At 36.5% G+C, this 24,254-nt stretch overlaps 1 protein-coding gene across 27 annotated transcripts in view; it reads right to left on the minus strand.

The window, feature by feature from the left end:
* LOC5579421 (glutamate-gated chloride channel) overlaps window positions 1-24,254 on the minus strand; it is a 472,520-nt gene that overhangs the window by 341,664 nt on the left and 106,602 nt on the right. For all 27 annotated transcript variants that reach the window (XM_021842806.1, XM_021842827.1, XM_021842825.1 and 24 more), the window contains exon 2: window positions 4,175-4,202. The gene's annotated coding sequence lies outside the window, so the exon portion shown is untranslated. The remainder of the gene's footprint in view (window positions 1-4,174; window positions 4,203-24,254) is intronic.

Raw genomic sequence — 24,254 nt, forward strand, 5'->3', positions numbered from 1 at the left:
ATTATCACAACATTGTACAATACTAGTCGAACGATGTGCAAAAAACCGATTGAAATTTCATTGATTAATAAAAAAGATACAGCATGCACAAGGTGTCCACTTTAAAAAATGAACAGTCCTTAATTGTTTTAAATCAAATGGAAAAAAACCCTACCGCCACAGGAAACTTCAACTCCACCTTTTCGTCAACCGAAAATTCTAACGGAAAATCATCAGATAATGTACCCACCCATACCCGCCATAAGGCTGCATGCAAGTTGTACGTATATCGCCTCCACCTTTGTACTCATATACGATGGTGTGTTTACTGGGTTGATAGGCGTATAAAACATCAACTGTTTTCGTCATTTGAAACTAAAGTTTTTGAAACTTAAGGTGTTTCTGTTGAAACACAGCTTGGTGAATATACTTTCATAGCTGCCTATTTGCCTTTTCAATGCTCTGAACAGCAAGTTAATTTGCTCCAAACTTACTTACGAAAAAAAGACTCGCAATAATTCAAAATGTTTTGTCATTGGTTACTAATGCTGATTTTGATTCTGATCATGTCCCTGTTACATTTCAAAAATCCCATGAAGAGATTCTCAATCCTATCAGCTCTACTTTCAATTATTTATCATTTTTTATTTTTTATTTATCATTTACCGTTCTATAGCCGACTTGAATATATATATAAAACATTTATTGACTCTAATCTTGATGTTATCATTTCTTTACAAACAAAACATGATACTGACAATACTCTTGAAACTTTAACAAATTCCATTTTCCAAGCCAGGAGCATTGCAATTCCAAAATATGAATCCGTGATTATAGACGATGATCTTAACTCTTGATCCACCTTAAAAACGTGAGCATAGGGCAATTTCAACGCACTCGCGATCCTGCTATGAAAATTATATGGCAGGATTTGCCGAAAGAAATCAAAAAACGTTTTTCACAATTTAAAAAAAAATTGAAAATAAAATTTCTCAACTGGACCCTGGCTCTAAGCCCTTTTGGAAATTACCGGCATTGAAAGAGGAAAACAAATTATAACTAACTAATTGCGAAAAAGCCCAAAAACTTGCTATGCAGTTTGAAACCGCGCACAATTTTAATTTGGGTCTTACTAGTCCAATTGAAAATCAAGTTACTCAGGACTTCGAAAATATTCTCAATCAAGAGAACGTTTTCGAAAATTCCTGTTAAACTGATTTGGAAGAAGTGAGAACTGTTATTTAAAAAAAAAAAATATGAAAGTTCCTAGCGATGATGGAATTTTCTACATCCTCATCAAGAAACTTCCAGAGAGTAGCTTATCATTCTTAGTTGATATATTTAGCAAATGTTTTCAATTCGCATATTTTCCTCACAAATGAAAAAAAAGCTGTGGTTTAAAATTTTAAAATCAGACAAAAATCCTGCAGAAGCTTCTAGCTATCGTCCAATCAGTTTGCTTTCCTCCATCAGTAAACTTTTTGATAAGGTTAATTTGAACAGAATGATGGTCCACATCAACGAAAATTCAATTTTTGCCAATGAACAGTTCGGATTCCGCCCTGGACATTCGACCTCTTATCAACTTTTATGTGTAACAAATTTGATCCGTTCCAACAAATCTGAAGGCTATTCTACTGGTCTTGCTCTTCTAGACATAGAAAAAGCATTCGACAGTGTTTGGCGTAACGGTTTGATCGTAAAATTAATAAAACTTCAATTTTCCAACATACATTGTTAGAATAATTCAAAGTTATCTGTCAAATCGTACACTTCAGGTTAATTATCAGAACTCCAGGTCTGAAAGACTTCCTGTAAGAACTGGTGTTCCTCAAGGCAGCATTTTGGGACCAATATTATACAATTTTTCACATCTGACTTACCTGAGTTACCTCAGGGTTGTCAAAAATCTTTGTTCGTCCTCTATGCCGAGGACGAAACCTGTGTGTCATCTGTAGTCGATTGCAAAAAAGTTTGGATATTTTTCCTTCATACTTCCAAAAATGGAAGATTTCTCCTTCTTCTTCTTTCTGGCGTTACGTCCCAACTGGGACAAAGCCTGCTTCTCAGATTAGTGTTCTTATGAGCACTTCCACAGTTATTAACTGAGAGCTTTCTTTGCCGATTGACCATTTTTGCATGTGTATATCGTGTGGCAGGTACGAAGATACTCTATGCCCTGGGAATCGAGAAAATTTCCATTACGAAAAGATCCTCGACCAGCGGGATTCGAACCCACGACCCTCAGCATGGTCATGCTGAATAGCTGCGCGTTTACCGCTACGGCTATCTGGGCCCCCCTAGATTTCTCCTAATGCTTCCAAAACTCAACTAATAATTTTCCCACATAAACCAAAAGCTGTTTATTTGAAACCTTCAAGTAGACATGTTGTCACGATGAGAGGGGTTCCAATAAATTGGTCAGATGAAGTTAAGTATCTAGATATAGCTAGATAAAAAAAAATCAAGAATGTCTCTGAGAGTTCCACTATTACCAAGACAGTCTTAGTTCGTTGTTGTGTAGCAGATTTTCATGCTAAATTCAATTATGTAGGAATAACTATAATATGACGTCCATATTTGTTTTAATTGGCATTTTGACATATTCCCTAACCAAACAAAATTTAGTCAACCCAAAAACTGTTCATGTACCATTCCCAAAACAAATGAAAAATTTCACGATACAATAAAAAGGACAACCTCCAGAAAGGCAAAGCAAAAAGCCCGGAACAACTTTTCCTCCACCCGGGGCTAATTATTGAAATTAATGAAGTACATAATTTCCAACACCATAACCATCGGATTAACAACCTGAGCGCAAACACTGCGCAAGAAGGCTAAAATGGAAATGCTTCCCTTGCTTGCTTGCAAAGAAGAGAAAAACTCTTGCACAACCAGGAAAAAAAAATTTGGTATGTCTCGCAGGGGACTGTAAAATAACCTGACAGTTGCTCGAGATTTATCCATTTCGAAAGCTGACTGAAGGGAAAAACTTTATCGCTGGTTGGTGAAAAGAGCGCAAAAAGCGCGAGGATTTTTGTTCATCCGCGGTGAGATGACCTAATTTGTCGAATCTTTTTGCACGGTTCCTTTGCAAGTGGGAAGAGTTGACCCGTAATGCCATGAGCCATGATCATTTTACCTTTTAATTCCGCCCTTATTGCTTATCTTTAGATAGATACGCGTGAATACGAGGTGACATTGGTTGAAACGAATTGAATTTAATTGGCCATAACAATCATGCTAAGGAAAAAGTTAAATGCTTATAGTATTTTTCCACACGAACCGATAGTCCTTCAGAAATGGTTATCAGGAAAATCATTTTCCGATTACTTTTCCACGGAAATGGAAGATATTCGCTATATTCAATTGTCAAAGTCAAGTTATATTCATGACATTTAACAGCATTGATTATAAACTCTTCTTACTGAAGGATTCAGTGAAAATCACCAAAACCACTTAAAGCTGGTCTTTAACGCTCTGAGTGCTTTTCACGAATCAACTCACCGCTTGAATGGACCTGTAGAAGTAAATCATACTTACAGACCCTGCGGCAACCAAACAAAGAATTTCGCCGCCGGTTTTCATCCGGCTGCCTTGCGGAGAGCTTAACCACGTGCTAATAGCCTGTTTGCGTGTGACGAAACGCGTTTGATAAAATTTTCCCAGTGCCATTTGCCGCCGTCTTACCGATTATGCGGACGTTTTTTACTTAGCCTATCACAAGTTTTTTGTCCTTCTCCAATGTGCTTCTTATGTATTCATAGGACTCAACATGTTCGCTCAGAAAAGTATTTTGTGCCGGTGTGTCGGAAAAGCCCCATACGAGCCATAGCATTACGCATCATTTGCATTAACAGTCCTGTGGAAGATTGATTACGGGTTCAAAGAGGTGTGTCCGTACTAGACTGACATTTTAGTCTAACTGTGTTGGTTTTCACAAACTAAATTGAACTAAAGGTGTTAACTGCTTTGATCGAAATTGTGGGAATATGATTTTTATTTCGGAATTCGATACATAACTTTAAGGCGTGGAAATCCATATTTGCTCATTTACGAAGCCAAATGCTTCTAATAAATAAGGAAGGGTTTTCAAGACATTCAGAGTTTCCTGGTGGGATACAAATTTATTCTCGCAGAGAATACATACAAAATTATTGAAATATTTCAGATTTATTTCAGCAAGATTACTTACCAAAACATTCCAGTTGATGTATTTTATTCTGTAAAGAAAAAAAAAAGAATTATTATAACAAAAAAAAATATCAATCCTCAATTCTAATAAAACAAGATTCAATAAATAAGAGTACATAATGGATTTATTTTGGATTTATGAAGAACATTCAGTTTCACGCTACACATGAGAACAACGTTCTTTGACAAAATTATCGAAACACAAAACTGTTTGTCTCACACCTGGTGAAAACAACATTGACGTCCTCACTCAAAGTAATTACTTTGGAAATCTGATTTATACTGTCCATAAAATAGAAAATGCTGCAAAAGCAGTTGCAACGAAGACTGACTCGAATTTTAAACTGCGTAATAAAAATCCTAGAAGAGCGCTAACATTCTTGCTTGCTTTGCCGTTTACGATGACATTTATTGTCTAGTTGGGTGACATATCCGGTCCCGCGTTGCATATATGTATAAGATTAACATCTTCATTACAATTAAACAAAGAAAAGATAGAACAAGATGTGATGTGGAGACAGTGGAGCTATTTTCTTGATTGTTAACACAATGCATCCCTTCCATGCGTTTTTCCTCTTTGCTCTAACAATTAGGGATTTTGGAGGTGGGAGAAGAATGTAGCTCTTAAGTCTCCCTCAAATAAAGGACATTTGGTCATAAGGTGTGACTAGCTTGGTGTGATGATGTCTCAAATTATCCAGCTTATGGCTATTTCGTGCAGCCTGGGTTAGTTTCTAGCTCTTTACATTCAGCTGTAAAGTTCAATGGCTAGAACTAATACACTTAGGAAAAGCCATATAAATTTACATCATATGTGCCCAACATACTGAAGCATGTAAAATTTCGGAAATGGATCATTGAAGGTAGTTTTTTGCAAGTGCTCACCGCATCAAAAGAAAGGCGCCACTGTATATGTGATTTAACATTGTGACAGCATTGCTGTTCTGTCGGCTTTAGGACATTTGGTCGAAAGACTTTTAGATGACGCAAGGAGTCAATCGATTTTGTTGGGGAATCTGGGTGATCAACTTGAATCCCAGAGTATAGCTCGTAACAAATTGAAGGTCTGCAGTTTGTTCAAGACAAATACAAGTACACCAATGCAGATTTCGTGCACTCTATCATGCTGCTCTAGCATATGCAACCTCCAGTAATGGCATTTACCATACACGCTCTTCTTTTTTTCAATGATCAACAAGAATTAGAGCAATTAAATTATTTTCGACCAAATGTCCATTCGACGAAATGTCCATTCGACGAAATGTCCATTCGACCAAATGTACTTTCGACTAAACATCATTCGACCAAATGTCATAGATTCTGTTCTGTCAAACACACAAGGCTACGGTGGTGCTATCTATGCTTTGCATAGCGGTCATATTGGTTATTTTAATGTTCCATTGAAATCACGAATATAGTACCAACTTTTAAATTAAATGAAACCCAATTCATGTTTTCCAACAAAGCTTTATACGAAACTTTAATATTTGAATCTAATATAGCTCATTCTTGTGGTTTCTAATGGTTTCGTTCCGTCGTTGGTGCAACGTTATCAATTTTTCACTAGCTTCGACACCAGCAGTGTGAAAATGTCTTAATTTAGCCGGAATCATCTCTCCAGCACAGCTCGAATCCGACACGACTCCGCAAATCATGTTATCTGCTTGTATTTCCCAGCACAACTGTTTCTTCTCATTAACAGCTTGTGTTCTTTTTATTCCGATGTGCTGCGAAGCAGCTTTTCGCCAGCGCCGTAGGATTTGAAGTTTTCTTTGCACGTTTTCTTTCCTCATGAGATGTCGAGCATTTATTAAGAGCAGCAGCATCCGTCGGACAAAGCGTGCTGTACACTTCACTATGGTTCGAATCGGCAATTTAATAGGATGAAAATATTTTCTCTTTTAAACAAAATGAAAATTACTGCGAAAGTAATTCACAGTATGACTTAATGACAAATTATGTAAGTGATGTAAGTGTCCTTGAAGATGTATTGAACAAAAAATGTAATTTTACATTTTCAAGGACACGAAAACGATGGAACTGGGATCGACATTTCCTGTATCAAACAATAACGCATTTAAAATTTGACACAAATTTACGTTATTCGGTTCGCTTCTTTCATGTACATCCCAAAAGACGTAATCACATGTTTTTTTGCGAGTGTGTATATAATGTCTTCAAAGAAATAGTTCGTAATTTAGTTTTGCGTCAAAGTAGTAAGATTGGGTAGGCTTCATTAAGGTTTAAATTTTGAATTATTTTTTTTGTGGGAGTTCACAGTTGCATTCTTCAAACAACTTTTGGAAAAAAAATAGGAACTATTTCTGAATTATTGTGATTGAGATCGTAATATTGCAGTTCCCGTTTTTTGGAATTTTTGTCAGTTTGGTTCACCAAATTCTCGGAAAATACATATGAATCCGATTTAGCTCTTTAGTGTCGAACTGAAGTACAACTTTTTCGAAGGAACTGGTCTTTTAAATTGATTCATTCTCTAGTTATATGAATTTGAAACATAAAATCAGGCTTGATAGAAACTCCTCTGCGATGCAAAGATGAAGCGATTTTGCCGTTTTTCTGAGGAGGTAAAAACTAAACTCAAAATTTTCCACACAGATCCTCATGCAATTCGACTGAGAGTGCAAAAAAATGCGAGGATTTTTTCAGGCACTCTTTCGCTCTTTTTGCGATGCTCATCCTCACTCACGCTTCAAAATAAATCTTTAGTGTCCCGCCCGAACAAGGTAGTCCTCGAGGAGTTGTGAGAGCATTCTTTTTTGATGGAATTTTACTCTGTTGTGTTTTGTGCTGCATCTTCCTCGATCATTTTTCGTTGCCTCTCTGCTTAGAATTTTTTCGCTCCCTCGCAAAGAGGCAAAGGCAGCACGCTGCTCTAGAGCATGCCATCGAACTCTGATGATTTTGAGGAGAATTATCAAGCCTGCATCGGAGACGAACCAGCCAACGGTTAAAAGTCTCAATAATAAAGATAATAATAATGATAATAATCAAGCCTGCATATAATGCTCATTAGCGCCTCCAATTGGCAGTATTCATATATTTTGAGCATGACTACAGTTATCTGTTATTGGCGTTGCAGTCAGTATAAATCAAAATATCAATTGGTCAAGGAATTTTACAAGTCTTACAGACACATTTGCTTTCTTGTCAGGTATTGTATGCATTGAGGTACATAAATAGGGTCATAACAATTCCGAAGCATGTACGGCTAAAATCTGGACGACATCCGGATCACCCTCTGTGGCCGGATTGATGGTGATTCTGGAATGGGATCTGCTTGTAGCTGGCCTTCTTTTTCATGTCTTGTGTTGTTGCGGTAAACCTTGGCATAGACCATGTCGCTTTTCCGGAATTCACAAAGAATAGGCTAGATCCTTCGCCGAGGACTAGCTGAGTAGATCACAAAACAGCAACGGCAACACGCAAATTTCAGTCGGGGCATCTGTGTACCGAAAGCTTCTCTCCACCGGAATTCCAGGATCGACCTCGGCATCTGCCCGGATAGCATCGGCTCGGAAGATCTTCCACCGTCGGGGATATCTCGGAGTAGAAAAGATCCATCGTAGGAGGCTTTTCTGAGTAGTCCGTAGCGAGTCACTGGCTTAAGTCGTCGGAGCACCAGTGAATCGGAAGCCATCCTCCAACCGGAATTGCTGGGCTGACTTCGGCACTCTTCCGACCAACAACAGAATAAGAACAACGCGTGACGTTACCGGTTTTGGGAGATATTTCTCCGGCGGGGAACTCTCCATCGGATAGGCTGGCTTCAATGTCGAGAACTACGCCGAGTAGTATCGATCACGACAAATCGCCGGCTTTGGGTCATCGGGGCGCGTACTGGAAGTCACCTCTCAACCGGAATCGCAAGACCAACCTCGACATCCAACTGGTCCACCTGAAGAGTATGACGAGCAGCGCAGTAAAGTCCAGAGAACCAACAGGCACTGGAGCATCTATCATAAAAAGTCTCACATGACCCACATGACGTGTGGGCGGTCCCAAAATGTAAGTGACGGAGCAGAGACAAATCGCTCAAGGGGAATGGTCCTCCGGAAAACCCCTGGTAGTGTCAGGCCCTGCAAGCCAGCCGTAAAAAATCATTAGCGCAGGAACCATACCATCTACCAGAGCTGCGGCAACATACGTGAGCTGGGAACAGCTTTTATAGTGATGGGTGAAATGCAGATGCGCGTGATCGGGTGGTGGCCGATCAATGAGTGAATGTACAAGTTGAGGATCAAAGGCCGGTACTTCAACTTCAGCATAATAAACGTGTACAGTCCTCACTCCGGAAGCTCTGATGATGATAGAGACGGGTTTTACGCGCAGCTCGAACGCTACTACGACAGCTGTCCAAGCCACGACGTCAAAATCATCATTGGAGATCTAAACACTCAGGTTGGCCAGGAGGAGGAGTTCAGACCGACTATTGGAAAGTTCAGTGCCCACCGACTGACGAACGAAAAAGGCTAGTCATTCGTAGCACCTACTTCCAGTACAGCTTTACATACCGATACACCTGGAGATCACCACAGCAGACAGAATCCAAAATCGACCTCGTTCTAAGATTGATGGACATTATCGACGTCATTACCTATAGTGGCACTAACATTGTCTCTGACCACTATCTCTTGATAATTAAACTGCGACCAAAACTCTCCGTCATAAACAACGTACGGTACCGACGGCTGCCCCGGTATGACCTAGAATGGCTTAAGCAACTAGATGTCGCAACTGCAAACGCGCAGCAGCTCGAGGCTGCATGACCGAAAGAGGGTGAGTTGGATGAAACCCCTCTTGAGGACTGCTGGAGAACAGTGAAAGTAATCATCAACAATGCAGCTGAAAGCAACGTCAGGTACGTGGGACGGAGTCGACGGAACGATTGGTTTGACAAGAAATGTAGGCAGATTCTGAAGAAGATGAATGCAGCGCGGGCGGTCATGCTGCAGCAAGGGACCCGACAGAACGTAGAACGTTATAGACGGAAACGGCAACAGCAGACCCACCACTTTCGGGAGAAAAAAAAAACGACGTATGGAGGACGCCAAAGGAGTGCGAAGAGAAGGAACAGCTGTGCCGGTCTCAAGAAACACGCAAGTTCTATCAGACGCTCAACGCATCTCGCAACGGCTCCCTGCCGCGAGCCAAGATATGCAGGGATAAGGACGAGCGTGAGGTGATCGAAAGGTAACAGCTGCACTTCGACGAACACCTGAATGGCACAGAGAGCACAGGCAATGAAGGTCGGGACAACGGAGGAAATGCCTTCGTCAGTACAGCGGACGATGGAAACCAATCAACCAACCCCACTTTGAGGGAGGCTCAAAGAACAATAAAGCTGCTGGTAAGGATGGTATCGGAGCTGAACTCATAAAGATGGGCCCGGAGAGGCTGGTCATATGTCTGCACCGGCTGATAGGCACAATCTGGGAAACAGAATAACTGCCAGGGGAGTGGAAGGAAGGAGTAAAATGACTCATCTACAAGAGGTTGACAAGCTATATTGTGAGAACTTTCATACGTTCAAAAACATCGAAAACACAGAAAATAGTTACGTATGCAACAAACCCATGTAACCAATAGCCCGCTAATTCACCTTGTTAGACTTATAGGGCAATTATACGGCTATCATAGAGCATGTGAACTCTATAACAGCACTATATTAACACGTAATGCAGATTAAAGTGCTATTTGGATACTTGGGAAGTTGTAAAATGAAGATTTTTCAGCATGAGTCATTCACTTATTCAACTAGTACTGAAAAATTGAATTTTGCCACGACCTGCACACCACTTATTTGCAATTTCAAAAATTGTCATTATAATTGGTTTACTTCTAGGGACATCAAACCTAGTTTCACTTAAAACCCCTCTCCTGAGTCGAATTTAAATCGGATGTAGAACCAGAATCCAGAGCATTTCGATGGAGGCCCATAGATATTAACTTGCCAACTCCCAAAACAGAACTGAAAAGTACTACTTTTCAGCACAGTTATAGAACAGTGCTGAAAAGCAACATTTTTCAGTGATGTTTTTGTTGATGGAAAAATTAGTTCACTCTTTTGATTAAAAAGTAGGCTGATATGCACCGGAACAACAAAACTTTTTTTTCCTGCTAAAATGTCGATTCGGACCACTGTGTACTGATGCGCATCTGGGAGGAACCGAGAAGAGATGGCCATGGCGCAACACCCTTGATTACCGCCTAACGGTGACGCTGGGATTTTGGGATATCCAATAAAAAGCCAAAACAGCGACGACCGTTGTCGTCGTTCCGTCAGCATTTTGCTTTATCTTCAATACCACTGTACTGCACTGCACTGAAGAACTTTCCCAGTTGTAATAGAGAAACTGAAGAAGCATGTTCGTTAAAATGCTCGTCTCTACGCTGTTATCTAGTCGAACGGATAGAAACACAGACATTCCACAAAAAGTACGATTCAAAAAGTTAGCAATAAGAAAAAACAAATAGTTTTTACCATTATTGTGCAATTTTATGAGTTATTCTGTGTATACCTTCAGTCTATGAAACACAGAAATTGTTAAATTTTAACCCTCTCTATTTTCACTATTTTGCAATGCAAATCTGTTTTATATCTTAAATATTCGATTTTTTTTAATTTTCGCACTCGAAAAAAAATGCAAATACAAATTTTGTACAATGTATGCTCATTATCTTCTGATCGTGTGCTAAAACACTAAAAAAACTAAAATTAATGACAAGGTATCAATTTTAAGAATGGGTTTTCATTCGTCATTATTAATCATCACATACAACAGGAAGCCTGACCAAAAAATTATCCGAAGCTTGACTCAAGCTTTTATGTCACACCATAATAGCGAACAAGGAAGCCAACAGGGAACGGGCAAAGCATAGAAATAGCATTATGCTCACTCCTCCATTCTTCTAGGTGGGTGTGCTCCGTTTCCTTGTTTTTTTTCTTCCTTTGTTTCCGGATGAAGTGACTTGAATTCACACATAAACCTGTATCGTGCCGTCTTTGTAGTACGTGAAGTTGCTATGTTTTTGCTTCTTGAGTAGCAGGAGCACGGCCTATGTCATATTTCACACTGGGCGTGTATAATGAAATGAACATCTCACCGAGAGCATGTTTCGCAATGGTGTGGTTCTTGGAAAAATAACAGAGCAGGATAATTCGCAATTGGAAGGCTTTTTATTCTTTTTATTTCAAGTGGTGAAAATGCTGTGATTTTTTTTACACACTTAGGTTTACTGAGCATGTAAAACATACATGCTCGGTAGCATTTTTTTAGAAAAGTTTTCAATATATATGTATGTTTTAATACTTTATTTATCAATATCATTGCAAACATTATTATTATTATTTTTTTGTTCTGAAAACAACGAACGCCAGTTCAGGTTTTAAAGATATTAAACTTGAAATATTATCCTTTTTTTCAAATAAAATTTGGAGAATATAAAATGAAAATGATCAATGCTACAACGGTACTTTAAGATTGCTTTTCCTGATGTTTTCAAGGTGGATCAAGTGTTTGAGATCGTCACCTAAAGTGAAAGACTAGCATTTCATTTCCCATTTCAGTAATGTAAACAATGGAATTTGTTAAAATTTCGAGAGCATTGTCAATATCAAAATTCGTTTTCGAAGAAATTCCGTCAATTTGAAACAAATTAATTAGCTGTCCAATGCATTGGAAGGGCAAATAGGCAACTTTGAAAGTATATTTAACAAGTTGTGTTTTAACAGAAACACCCAAAGTTACAAAAACATTGGTACCAAATGACCAAAAAATTTGGTGTTTTATACGCCTATGAATGATGATTCCAACTCCCCCACGTGTCCCATCAAGTCGATCATTACGATAAACAAAAAAGTTTGGATGTTTTTTGAGTTTGGATCCATGTTTCAAACAAGTTTCAGTAATAACTGCTATGTGTATGTTACACAGCGTAACAAAAATGACATTTTTGCGTGTCTCAAGGATCAAATTATGTGTCTCTATTAGATTTGGGGTTGCTGAATCTGGTGCCATTCTCAGAAATGTTCCAGCACGTCACAATTTTTAGCTACAGGTCGCCAAAGTTTTATAAAACACTGGTTTTATTAATGTTTACATGAAATTTAAAGTACAATTTATCATACTTTTTTTGTAATCTAATCCACCAAACATGCAAAATAGAATTTGAACTTTCATTTCAGACATAATTTGATTGAAATTGCGCGATTAAATTTCGATTAAACCGATTTTTTCAACATGCTTGCAGTCTCCATACAAAGTTCTTCGTTTCTTCTATATGGCAATATACAACAATTCTCTAAACTATCAAAAAATAACGTTTCTGTAGAAACTAATACATACTTTGATGATAAGTATTGTTATACACGTAAAGTTTAAATTCTGTGGCAAATTAAGCCAATATATTACCTTACAAGCTGGCAAACTTGCATGCAAGTTGGCTGAAATAGTCATTTTTTGCATTTTCAACAGTCAATATCTCAAAAACTAGACGTGCTATGATATTTCTGAAAACGGCAATGGATTCAGCAACTCTTAATTAAGTGCATAGCGCTATTTTGATGCTGGAGACAAAAACGTGTTCCGCAGTTATTAAACAGCGCAAAATTAAACAGCTCGTCTTTTTTCATCATCCAAAGAATGATCATATCAATTCAAAATATTAAAAAAAAATATTTGGATCCATAAGGAAAACCTAATCTAATAACAATTTTATTAGTAAACTTTACACCAACTTAGACTGCTTCAGCCAATGTAAAAATGCATCAACTTTTTGATTCAATTGTTCAGTTAAAGCATCAAAATCAGAGAGGAAGGATATTATTTGAAGTAGGTACTTTTTCGTAGATTTTTTGTTGGGATAATAAATTGCTTTTTGAAGAGACAGAATATAAATAATACAGCGTAACAAAAATGACCTTTTTACGTGTCACAAGGAATAAATTATGTGTCTTTAGTAGATTTGGGGTCGCTGAATCTGATGCCGTTCTTAGAAATGTTCTTGCACGTCACAATTGTTAGCTACAGGTCGCCAAAGTTGTATAAAACACTGGTTGATGAAATGATATTTAAAGTGTGATTTATCAAACTTTTTGATGATCTAACTCAGTAAGCATGCAGAATACGACTTATTCTTTCATTAGAGATATTTTTTGGTCAAAATTGCACGATAAAATTTAGATTAAATCATTTTTTTTTTCAACATGTTTGCACTCTCCATACAAAATTCATTGTTTCTCCTATATATCAAAGTACAACACTTTTACATGTTACCAAAAAAATATGTTTTGAGCATCGAAAGTATTACGAATTTTTCAAATTATCGAATCTTGCATACGGCACTGAAGACGACTTCACAGTTGAGGTCAATATATGCGAATCTGTCAAAAGATGCAAACTCTAGTAGAATTAAATGGTATAATATTAGATGCGATTTTCATTGACTCACGTCGGGGTAAATAACTGTTATTTTTGCTGTTTATATACAATGATTTCAACGAGTGCAGCGAATGATTAGACCAGTTTTTGTGCCTTTTAATACGAGAGCATATAAATGCCTGATCTATGTTCATTGCCAATGTGAAATCCTTACTAGCATGCTTAAAAAAATGCGGAGCCATACGTCTACGTTTTGACCTTTATATATAAAAGCTCACTCTGTGATTCCTGAAACGAATGTGAAATATGCCTGGAACGATGTGGAGGTTAAATAAGAACTCAGCTTGAGTTCAAATATATCTTGTATAAAGGAACATATTCATTTGCTCTCTTCCATGCTTAAAAGAGAAGAGCATTGATGTTTTTGAAGTACTGCTTGACAGTTTTTGGATTCAGTCTAACTCTACCTATAATTTAAAATGTTTCTTTATATTGAAAAAAATTAATTTGGTTTACAGATTCAATCGATAACATGCTGTGTAAAAAATTTTCTGACATTCTCATGAGATGTTACGAAACAATAGTCGCTTTATCAAAATTAATTTGAAATTTCTTTGGCCATGTTTTAAACCGAAAATACTTCAACATGCTCATGTTTTCGCCCAATTTACCGTAAAATAGGGTGTTAAGGACTCGTCGGGTTTTAAGGGATTGAACTTCTCAATCAAGTTCGACAAATCACAGAAACCTAGAAAGTCGATATGTAAGTCATCTGAAATGCTCGATTTGTTCAGAGGATTGTGAACTGCAGTATGTAATAGGAGCTGTCTATTAATATGAAGTATTGTGGTTTATAGAAATTTAAAACCTTTCAAAACATTTTGTTCAAACTTTATGGTCTAAATACATTTATCTACAAAACCATGAAATATATTTGAGAAAAATTCGCGAGTAAGGCAGAAGATAAGGAGATTTAATTGAGATCATAGTACAGACAAAAACTTCTTAAAATTATGTCTGGGTTTCGATTTTAATAAACTTTTATGAAAAAATTCTCGTTTTTAAAATAAGTGGGGTGTTAAGGAATTATCTATTTTAACTTTTCTAAGTAACTAAACTCATTAAATTTATGCCGTAATATATTTCAATATAGTTTTGAGTTGTTCCGTGAAGTTGAACTGCAACGTAAAGTTAAGGGATCTATTAAGTAAGTCACTAAATATCACCAAAAATGACTTATTTCAAAATTTGGTAAAATTGGTAGGAAAATGTAGATAAAAACTGATTAATGTGAATATGAGTTTTTCATGATGATATTTTCAAAAGTTGTTCACATTGGTGAAAAGTTTGCATATAAGAATGATTATCTTATTTGAGATGGTTTTGGAGCTATTATTTCTTTAAAGCATTGCCTAGATCCTAGATAAACAATTATAATATAAGGTTGTTTCCGAGCTCTTTTTGGAAAATATATAGTGTGCGGTATAGTGTGAGCGATTTCCGCTCTATATTGGAAAATTTTCGATTTTTTCTCGATCATGCCACTGGGTGTTACATGCAAATTCGTTATTTGGTGCAGAGCTGCTCGCTGTCACTATCAACGCTTAAAATTTGCTGATTTGTGCAGGCCGACTGTGATACAATTCGGATCATTCTATATCACATCAACATCATGCTGTCTACTCCATCTCCAGTGCATTGAAGGCGATAGACTATGGATATCACTGATGGGTTAAGTTTAGCCTAAAATTAGGCAAATAAAATGGCAATTTATTAGTATGATTTTTTGACAGTGCTGCAAACAGATTAAAATTACGTGTTGGTCACTGAAAAACCTCAAAAGCATGGATAATTACCACGTGATCAATCATTCTGCAGTGATTATGATCTAGATTGCTATGTCGCATCAATGCTGTTGGATGTCAAATCAAAGTGATATTGATAACTCGCAAGTGATATTGGTAGTTTTAGAACATCAGCCATCAGCTGATACTTTTTATATTAAGTAGAGTTCCTTTCTTTGGTGTGGTGCTTTATTTAACAGGCAAATTGGACACTTACCCTATTCACACTTAAAGCTTATTGAAATTATTCTTCTTTTGACAAGTCATGACAAGATTGCTCTGCACTGTTCTAGGATACGAGTACTGCATATAAGTATAAAAATCTTTTCAAGACAATTGTGCGATGCACTGATAGCTTGCTTGAAAATAGAATCAATAGGTATGAGAGATTTAGCAGTTTGGAATAGCGTTTTCAGGAGTTCCAACTTGAATTATATTGAAGTAATATCATCTTTACATTGAACAAGACTTTTAGAGTTGAAGGGACACATCAACGATGTTGACCAAAATATTTTTTTTTTTTGCTGTTGGCAAAATATAGTTTTATATACAAAGCTCAAATTCCTTAACACCCCATTTTGCATTTTCGCCAAAAATCACACATTTTTATGATTATCTCAGAAATCTGCCATAGGATCGTCTTTATTGTAATTGGCTTTTGATATACACGCCGGGAGAATGGTAGGACTGTATTTTGTACAATTATTGGCATACTAGAAGTTGCTCAGATATTAAGTGGAATTTTTTTTTCATCCCTTAACACCCCATTTTACGGTACTCAATGTTTTTCAAGTTTTCTACATTCAAGTTGTTTGTAGGTTCCCTCCATTCCATACAATTACTCAAAGAGCACTGAGCTGAAATAATTAATTCCCGCACCTAAACACTGAGAGCTAACATGTAGCGCTACTGGTTAGCCAAGCCCGATCCCCCATGAACCACACACAATAATACAATTCTCAGTTGCAACATTTCTTCCATAATTCCAAGAATTATGAATGAAATTCCTTATGCTGGTTGTTCCGTTGCAGCGATTTCATCTATTCAAACCCGCTGGTGCTGGTGGAATAATTCTGGAAGGGACCACAGCATATTGCAGACCACAGGGAAACCCAACTAACGAGCGAAGACGACGATCTCATGAGCGCTGTGATATCAGTCAGCTAAGTCCGTCGGTCGTCGATGAGGGGTTGCATCCCGAGCAGAAAAAACATTGCAAACGAACACTATCACGATGTTCATGGGAGAAAACGTTACCCAAAAAGTATCTCCAAAATACACAAAAATTGAAAGCTTGAATTCTTCTGTTTTTCACGATTTTAAAACTTTTTTCTGACTGAAAGAGCTGTGTATATCAAATTTATACAATATCACGGTGCTATTTTTTCATAATTTGTTATAATATTGTAAAGGCCTGCAAAATATTTCGCATGTGATTATCAAAGACTAATTATTTTCTTCTGCTCGGGATCTCCGCAGAGTCACGGAATTATATTCTCCGCCATCCATACCAACCATAGGTGTACCGTTGTTGTGTACTGATGCTATACTGCGCGCTTGCATGCATACTTCCAGTGCAAATGCCGACCCGGAACGGTTGCTGGTCTCCGGCTATATCTTCTTCGGTTGCATAAATCCCAAACAGAAACGGAATCCCATCACGTCAAGGAATCCTGTAGAGTTCTGTCTTTGCTCCGGACGAATATCGTGTCATTCCGGTGCCAACCAACTGAGCGTCATTATTTGAGCTTCCGTTATGAGTTCGACTTTATGTTCACCGTATTCGGAAGAATGGTTATTTCCCCCGATGAGTGAAAGCCAAAAGATTCTTACTTTGTTTGTTGTTTATGTAGGGAAAGATAATGGCCTTAGTCTTGTATTTTATTCATAAAAAGCTTCCTCGGCTTTCACCTAGCTAAGTGGATATGCGTCAGGTCAAGCAGAGATATCCATCTTATTTGTTCTGTAGTGTTGGCAATTACAGTGTTGAAAATTGAGGGACTGTGTTTGCCAGTCGTGACTAAACGGGTGATAAATGAAAATGAGGATTATTTGAACATCCTCATATAAAATTACAAGCTCATTTCGACAGGCCTTGAGGCCGTGACAAAAGCAGTAGGATATATATAAAGAACACATTTCTAAATAGACAAATTGTTGTGCTGTGCGTACAAAAAATCTTTCTGCTCTCGGAAGTTTTTAAAACTTTTCAATTTTTGATTGGACCCGAGCCTTCAATTTTTCGATGGACCCATTAGCGGTGATAATCCTTCTTGGACATTTCTTGGAAAAACTTTAGACAAATTTTCTGAACATCAAATCGAAGCAGACTGTAGCCAAGGCTCATTGAATCAAGTGAGGACACAAAGGGTGCCGCCATGGCATCGTCCTTGAAGTTAGGCAGGATTGACTTCGGAATTGTTCGTTCCGACTTTGAAGGTTTTAGGCAGGAGATCTTGAACTCTATTCGGAGAATTATGGTTTTCTTCCAAATCGCAAATGATGAACGTCAACATTTTTCGTAGCCGGAATCTTCCAAATAAAATCTCCAACAATTTCCATTTTTCAGTTAACAATCGCTTGATTATTAACCATACTTATCAGGTTAATAATAATCATGCTCCTTCCAAACTAGTTTTGTTCCGTCGGATAATTTTTCGAATCTCTTAAACTCAAATAGAAATACCCAAGGAAATTCCTGCACCAATGTTGTCGCAGGTTATTTCTGTTATTTCTGTTCATCTCTCCAAATTATTTTCATCCGAATTGTTTTAAATCAAATGCTTCTGTCACCGCAGGATACACTGCGGAACATGTTATTGTCCCAAGCTTCAAAATACCGCTAGCTACTCAATTAACCCTTAAAAGCCCGAGACGAACCTTGAATTTTTAAATGGCAATAATTCGTAGACCAGTAGATCAGTTAATTTGAAATAAATTATATAGTACCATGACCCCACATCAAATTTCATATTATGGGTTAAAACTATGACATATTACGGATCAGTGCGCAAAATCAAGAGATTTTCAACTCATGCATCTGTATTGCATGACTTGGCGAAAGTTAACAATTTGTCACATATTACTGCAAAAAAAAGCAGTGTTAGAGCTGGAAACAAGGGTAAAATGTCCTTATTTTGTGATACTGCATTGTAGTAACTGAGACATGAACTGTTTTCGCTCCAAATCAAATTTTCCACCCATTTTTGTCTGCTAAAAAATGAAATTTACAAACTTTGATGTTTTGTTAGTTTTATCCTTAGTGTTATTACCTGAAAATGTCGAATCAAGTGCTTAAAATGACAGAAATCTACATTCTTTGGAAGTGATCCATAACCGTGGTAAACAATCATTTCCTGGTCCATATTATGGATCACTAGTTATAAGTGCTAATATTCGGCATTTAGAATCAACGTTCAAGAAAAATGGTTTCCAAAGATGAATTCATACTAAATCTAAGCGAACGAACATGTTTTATGCTATAACCACGGATTGAACCCTGAGAAAATTGAGAGAATCTCTCACGTATCGCTCTCTGTAACTATCATAATATGCAGCACATTATGAGAGACCGCTTATCGTATACTGCTACAACTTTGATCAGATCGGGAGGATAGCGGTGCATGATAAAACCCCTCTAAACAAGCTCCAAACCTGAGAGACACTATTGCTATCGGAAGTTCGGGGATTGTTTATCGTGACAGTAAAGTAAAACACCTACCCCCAACGGCAAACAAGCGAGAAAAATTGATTTTATCATCGCTCTCTCTTTGGGGCTCTCGTTCGCTGCTTTTATTTATTGCTGTGTGCGCTTGAAATGCAAATATCAAATGCGGGAACACCAAATGCGGTAAGATTTTTAACAAGGAAGGCGAAGTCAACGATTGATTTTCTTTGCTAGGTTGGCGGTGATATTGATCATAGTTGCTAAGTATCCTTTGGTAACTTTGTGTTGCCGCATTTGAAGCCCAGTTAGGTTAGATTTGCACGTCAAACGCGAACAGCAATATCAAACTTTTAACAACTTGCGATACATTGCCGATCATGGAGCGCAACAGATGGGATGTTTTTCTTCGCTTGCTTTGATCGTGCTTCAAACTCAAATGAAAGCGAATTCTGCAATGCTGGGCTATAACATTTGAATTTTACCACCTGAATGCTGACGGAACTTCTTACAGAAAACGACCATATAATGATAGCTATGTGGTACCAGCCAAACATTTATCAAATACACCGTTATTTAGCGGTTAAATGTTGTGCTTAACATTACAAATGGTAGAAGACAAATAGTATAACATGGGTGTTGATAATTGAATTAAAAGCCAATGAAATTGAACCACCCTAAAGTGGTACTAGATTAGGTTAGCTAGTGATCCCTTTCCTTCCCACTGGTAACGATTACCTTTCTCTAGCTTCGTATCGAACGATCGCACCAACGCACAGAGGAGCACCTAGAACAAATTCGTGGCCATAATTTCGAATTTGAAAAATTAAGATTTTAGACCCCGCTATATTTTTTTAACATAGCTAATAGTATGCCCCATGTTGTGGCTACATTGAAAAGACGTCATATAACCTTGAAAAAATGTTTAAAGAGTTCAAAAAAGCAGGGTTTTCAATGTTTTTTTTTTAATTTTTTGATATTATATAAACAGAATTATTGTTCACATGTGACAATTTTTCCAAAATAAACATATATTTTTTACTGAACTTTTTGTTCATGAATACAAAAAGAGCTTCTGCATAAAATTTTCCAAAAAAATATTTTTTATTTGTTTATTTTCAAGACAATTTTGCAAAACAAACTTTTAGTCATTTTTCGTAAACTTTAGTATTGAAAAAGTTACCTTATACGGCAATATCCGGCAAAGTTTCGACCACAGTGTGAAACTTACATATGTTATCTATCAGTTGCAGCATAAAACTCTTCCGCATATTTCCGCACTTGAAAATTTAACCCTTTTGAAAATATAATTTTTTATCATTTTTTCGAATATTTTTGCCCGCTTTTCAATAACCTTCTATCCCTAATCAATCAAAGTGCATGTTCTTAATGCGTTTGTTCAATGTGATGTCCGAAAAAATTGTAATTTAAACATATTTATTTTAATTGCATAACTGACTTAAGCAAAATTGTTAATTTTATACAGTATTGGACACAACATTTTCAACTTTTTCGATTGACCAACTTTGGTAAGGTAGATCTCAGTTTTTTATGGACCGATTCGTAAGAAATTTTCACAGAACATCATATTTAACTTGAATTTTAACATACATTTTTAAATAATTTTTCCAATCACGGGTTTATAAGTAATAACGGTTTAAGTGTAATTTTCGACGAAAAATTCAAAACTATTTATCTCAAAATCTGATGACCCTGACTGTCTTCAGCAAACTTGTTCTTCTCGTTATAATCTACAATTGTGCTAAAGATACCATGAAGGTATTCCTTCAATATGTTTAATTATATCATTTATAAAAAATAGTCAAAAATTTCGCTTTAGTCAAACAGTTACTACTTTTGAACTTGTAATTGGAAAAATCACTCAAAAATATATGTTAAAATTCAAGTTATGTCTGATATAGCTGAGATATAGCTAACCAAAGTTGATCATTTTGTATGGAAAATCGAAAAAGTTGCAAATGTTTTGTCCAATACTTTAAATAACGTATATCACAGTTTTTACACATGACATCGCCAAATCAGATTTAGCAAATTTTTTAAATAAACAGAAATGCTTTGTAAGAGACGCAATGGTGCCATGATTAAAAACTTTGTTTTTTTTTACTTATTCTTCTTCTTCTTCTTGAAATTACGTCCTCACTGTGACAGACCCTGCTTCTCAGCTTAGTGTTCAATAAGCACTTCCACAGTTATTACCATCACATTAATAGGTTTTCAGAAATACCGTAATTTCGGTTGAAATGGATAATTTTTCCCGATTGGTTTTATCTGTTATCTTCAATGTTGACAATGTCAAACAACTGAATACAGGAAAACAAGTACGACGGTAAACCTCACGGACTAATGTACAGAAATTTTCTAACAAACGTGGTTTTAGTGCTGAAAAAATCTATTGAATAAAAACTGGGGGGATTCCGTTTCGGGGTGAAATTGATCACTTGTCAATGCCATTATTGTGAGTTTTCTCTACATACTGAATTCCGGCTCCCTGAATACGAATATGCTTTCCAAATTTGAAAAAAAAAACTATATTTCTGGAAATAATTTAAAAAAAGATCAAGAATTTCGCGGGAAAACGCCTCAATGTAGGCAATTCAGACAAAAAATCCTAATGTCTAACCGATACTGAATTATTTCAACAAAATGAGCTCATTGGTACGAGTTTTGTTGATAAAAAAAAAACAAACAAACTTTAGGGCTATTTATGAATGTTTTTTGATATCGTACCATAACAAATCTTCACAACTCTCGATCCTTCAATAGTCATCAACGTTCATTCACACCATTGTTTGAAAAAAAAATCCACAGTATTATACGCATAAAAGTCCTTTTTCATCGAAGTTAATGGTTTCAAAAATGACGGGTATCTAAAGGATTCTCAATGGACTTGAAAGTTGTGTGTGAAAATTGGATGAATTAACCAATAAATATTTTATATTCATGGGAATAGGAGTTGTTCCAGCTGTAAGATTTTTACCTGATTATGCTGTCAAATTTTCACCTAATTATGAAAGAATTCTTATGAATATTCGTCTACTTTTTCATTAAAAATTTAAGACTGATGGGCTTAGGCTGACTCCTAGTTTTGTTGATGCGATTCACATTTACAAAATATAGAGAATCAAAATAATCCAAAGAAAATTTTGGATCAGATTTTTTGTAAAAATAAGGCATACATTAAATTTTTGCAAAAGGCATGGAGAAAGCGTTCCAGATAAAACATACCAATCAATTTTATCATTCCATTAAAAAGAAATTTGATTTCATGAATTTAAAATGAAATATTGCATTGTATTGTTTTAGAAGAAAAATCCAATAACTGTTAAAATTCTAATTATTCATTGATCGCATATCCTCTTGGCGAGCTAAATGCGCATCAATTTGTGACGTACAAATCTATTTTCCATCTGTTGGTAGAATATTCAAACGATTGGTCATCAAAAATTAACTCAAAAACTGTTTGTCTTCAATGGTATTTCTTTTCTCGATATGGTTACTCACTGATATGTGGATAATTGTCCTGAAACGGTTTGAAATTAATCCTAATTGAGTTATAACAGTTTTTTAGTCAATATTAAAGTATGAGCAGATCATTTAGGGTAAAACATAATTTTGGCCATGATTTACCCAAATTACTCTTATGTGCAACGAGCGCAGGTAGAATTTTGAACTACATATTTTTTAAGGGTATGCGAAATACCGAATGATTCCGTCAAATACGCTTCGAAACGAAATTCCGCGGAATTCCACGGAACTCACACAGGCGAAATTTGTATTTTGCTATTTCGTTTCGTTTCGCCAAATTGTTAAAATATTTCCACGGAAAATTGAAAGCAAACGGAATAAAACGGAATTTCGCGAAATACGAGTTTAATTTCGAACAAAAAAAAGCAAAGCGTTCGCTTCTACTCCTAGCAACTACAGTCAAAAATGGGTCCGTATCATGAATCAAATCGACTATCATGGATCAGAACACTATTACAGCAAATTATCTGCGAGGCAAACGAATGGTGTGCTAGTGAAAGCATACGTTTTGGCGTTTCTTTAGGAATCGTCTTATCTTAGGGATTCATAACTGTGGTTAGTTAGAGGAGTTAGAATTTTTCAAATAAGTTGCATGCAAAAAATTATAGGCCATTTTTAAAAGTTATACTTGACTCAAAATGATCAATTTTTCTATGGAAAACACTTATTCTACCATACCAAAAACATGTGCAAAATTTAATCCAAATCGAAGACAATCGAGCACGATTTTTTATTTTTTCGACTCATTCTGGATGGAATTCTTCATGTGTATTTTTGGAACTAGACGGATGAGTAGATGACGGAAATCGATGTCCGACGCCATTTTGAATCCAAGATTGCGACTTCCGGTTTTTTAAAATCGCTTGAAACCCATGCAGTATGGATATTTTTGAAACGGGTCCGATTATGAGATGCCAGAAATCGATGTCTGACGCCATTTTGAATTCATCTTCCGGTTTGTGAGAATCACTTGAAACCCATGCAATATGAGTATTTTTGGAACTGGATTGAAGGGTAGATGCCGGAATTGATGGAGATGGAATTTTTGGAGCGTAAAAAGATGGAGCGTAAGTTGGAATTTAGAGCGTTAAAAAAGGGGGCGTAAAAAAAGTGAGCGTAATAAGAAGTTTGGCTGTATTATAAGAAAAATAATAGGAAACATCAGAAGTAACATTACAACAGTGTTGCCTCTGAGCGCCACATATAAACTCGTCAGTAATAACGTCCAGCTCAACATGCTGAAGATTAGGAAGAATGATATTCATAGCAAAATTTACTTATCTGCTTAGTTTTAATTAAACCCTAAGACGAGGCATGTCAGGTCAAAGAACAAAAACGAAACCAATTACCGTAAAATCTGGTGTAATTGATCAGAAGGGTGAAATTGATCATTGTATAGCACAATTTTATTTATTCCTAATTGAGTACAAATATCAATGTAACCTGCAGTAAATGAACGTTGTTTGTCGTAACTATTGTCGAATTGTGTGTTGTGAAGTTTTTTGCGTTAAAGAATGTTTATTACTATGAATGTTACAAACAGCGAAAGACACCGTTCTTTCAGCAGGGCAATAATGTTGAACACACTAGTATCTATTGCCACATGCTATAAAGCTAAAATTATTT

The sequence above is a fragment of the Aedes aegypti genome, chromosome 2, assembly GCF_002204515.2.
Source record: "Aedes aegypti strain LVP_AGWG chromosome 2, AaegL5.0 Primary Assembly, whole genome shotgun sequence".
Taxonomy (NCBI): domain Eukaryota; kingdom Metazoa; phylum Arthropoda; class Insecta; order Diptera; family Culicidae; genus Aedes; species Aedes aegypti.